The following is a 3,161-nucleotide window of genomic DNA, read 5'->3' as shown; positions in this document are numbered from 1 at the left end:
TAAAAGAGGTGTTCAAACATATTGTATTACAATTAAGTTAATTTATTAGGTTATTGTAATCAGACAATATTTTTTCAAGGTTTGGAACCAGTCGGCAAGCAAAAAACCATAAATTGCGATTGATACACAAATCCGGAGTGCTGGATCCCGATTAAATTAGGTTAAATTTGTCTCCATCTGTTTTGGAAAAAGGAAAATCCGGTACAAGCCTATTCAAAACAACCTCTTCAACTTCTGTCTAGACTAAACAAATGAGCACTTGAATATGTCCTGAATGACTTCTAGAACTTTTGTTGAGATTTGCACAACTTAGCACACACACACACACGCACGGATACACACACGCACACATACATTTATATATTTCACGCACACACAAACTAAACATACAAAACATTTATACAAACAAACCATGTACACATCTGTAGACATAAAACAATGTGTTACGTTCTCTCACATGTTATATATACATACATATACATATATACATAATAGAATTATTTTTATTTAGTACTTTTATTAATGTAGTTAATGTCATTAAGAATTTTACGGTTAATGATGTTATTGCATTGATTCTGTTTTTGTCTTCCATGCCATCAAAGTTGATGATGTATTTTGCTGGTGTTAATGCTGTTGTTGTCGTTGTTGTTGTAATTGTTGTTGTTGTTGTTTTTGTTAATTTGATGTTGTTGTTGTTATGTTGTTGCTGTTGTGTTGAAAGTTGTCGAACGTTTAAAATCGACAAGATGACTCGTCATTACATTAAACAGATCCAAACGACCATACATACATTTGCCGTTATTAACTTTATCTGTCCCCAAACTGCGCTGATGATGATGATGAAGATGGTGATAATGATGGAGAAGATGATGACGATGATGATGAAGATGATGAGGATGAAAATAGTAATGATGAGGATGATGAAGATGAAGATGATAATCGTCATCATCATTCGCATTATCAGCAGAGTTATCATCATCATCTTCATCATCATCTTTCACATCATCATCTTCTTCATCATCATCTTTCACATCGTCATCTTCATCTTCTTCTTTTTCTTCTTCATCATCATCATTATCATCGTTATTATTGCTGTCACTGAAGGCAATAACAATTAAAACAAAGATAAAACATTGATAATAACAATAATAATTAACGATTTAAATGCTCATGGTTTCATTTCATTTATTTCATTTCGTCTTTAAAAAAACCTGTTTTATCATTGTTTTATAGCCTTCTGTGAAAAAACCCCACAACAACAACAACAACAACAACAACAACAACAACAACAACAACAACAACAACAACAACAACAACAACAACAACAACAATAATAATGGTATAGTAGTAATAATGATAACGATGATTATTGAGCATATTTATGATGATGATTATGACGATAAGACAGCCATCTTTATCGCTGGTATATTCTCCCAAACACTTAAGTACATGAGTCGTTATTCATTTGCTTTCCCAAACATATATTCATCCATTTTTCATTCTTTTCACTCGTTCATTCGTTCGTTAGCTCGTTCGTTTGTTTTTTTATTCGTTCGTTTGTTAGTTCGTTCGATTGTTTGTTCGTTCGTTCATTTTCTCGATGGTCTGTTTTTATTGTATGTTTTTTAAATAATTTTTGTGTGATTACGTATTTTTGTTTTATAATTTTAAAATTGCTTAGTCCTTCTGTCATGATGTCTTTAAAGTGTTATAAATTTGATCAACTTTTGTTAAATTTATCAAAAATTTGCTTAAAATATGATATTTTTATCAAAAAAATTACAGAATTTTTAAAATATTATATTTTAATGTGTCACGTTTGCATCTAATGTTATATTCAGCATGTCTGTTTATTTTTAAATGCTATCAAATTATTTGATCATATTTTTTCCCCATTAATTCATCCATTTCATTGTTCTTCAAGTCATTCATCCTTTACTTGCTATCTATCCAATATCAACGGATTGAAACGGCCAATCATTCAACTGGTTGTAAAATTGTTTGTTTGAACACTCAGTCTGAACTTGTCCGTTCGTTCATTCATCCAACCATTCGTCCATCTATCCATTATTTTATTCATTCATTCATCCCTCTTTATCCATCGCTATCCATCTTTTCATTCATCTTACCATCCGTCCGTCCGTCCGTCCGTCCATCTAATAATTTTATATTACCAACAATTCCTTTCAATACCTCGTTTATTTGTCCAACTGAACTTTTATTTATTCACTCACTCATTCATTAATATATCCATTTATTCATTTTTTATCTGTTTTTCTGCCTGTCTGTCTGTCTGTGTCTCTAAGAATCTGGTCAGACAATGTTATTATTTATTTCACGTACGCATCAAATCACGAGGTTATTCTTTATCAATTCTTTTATTCAGCTACCTATCATTCGTATATCCATCTATCTATCTATCTATCCATCTATGCAATTATCCATCCATCTATCCATCCATTTATTCATCCATCTATCAGTCTATCTGTTCATTCCTCCACTCTCCATCACAACACTCCTCATCATTCATTATTCATTCATGTCCATAACTATGCTAAACTTGCTACTATCAGATTAACACACACACGCACGCACACAGACACACACACACATATAAACACAAACATGCATACATACAATAAACACCTATGGATGAGCGTGGGTTAATATAAACGAACGAATAAACAAATATAGAAGATGACAAATTATTAAACTTTACAAAAATATTGAAGTATTTTTAATACAGAAAAATAATAAAAAAAATCATTTTTATATGGATTTACGCACGCACATACACACGCTCACCTACATCTACTCACGCACACGCACGCACGCACACCTACACACACACACGTTTGAACGTACGTATGTACACGTATGCGTATTAATTCACGCAAGTATATTCACTTCTGTACACACACCTCACCTACCTACCTACCTACCTACCTACCTACCTACCTACCTACCTACCTACCTACCTACCTACCTACCTACCTACCTACCTACCTACCTACCTACCTGCCTACCTGCCTACCTACCTACCACAATGTTAATGTAGCACATCCAAACTTTTTTGATAAGCAAGGTTGGTACTTGAGATAAACAGTTATGAAGCATTGCTTTTATTAAGAACGCTTCCATCATCATTCTTACACATCTGC

At 32.7% G+C, this 3,161-nt stretch overlaps 1 protein-coding gene across 1 annotated transcript in view; it reads left to right on the top strand.

Moving 5' to 3' along the window:
• HELRODRAFT_176757 (hypothetical protein) overlaps window positions 1–3,161 on the top strand; it is a gene marked incomplete at both ends in the record, with an annotated part of 9,939 nt that overhangs the window by 5,588 nt on the left and 1,190 nt on the right. The gene's annotated exons all lie outside the window — the stretch shown is intronic.

Source organism: Helobdella robusta (assembly GCF_000326865.2).
Source record: "Helobdella robusta unplaced genomic scaffold HELROscaffold_39, whole genome shotgun sequence".
NCBI lineage: Eukaryota > Metazoa > Annelida > Clitellata > Rhynchobdellida > Glossiphoniidae > Helobdella > Helobdella robusta.
The sequence above is the reverse complement of the archived record's forward strand: the minus strand, read 5'-3'. Positions and strand labels throughout refer to the sequence as shown.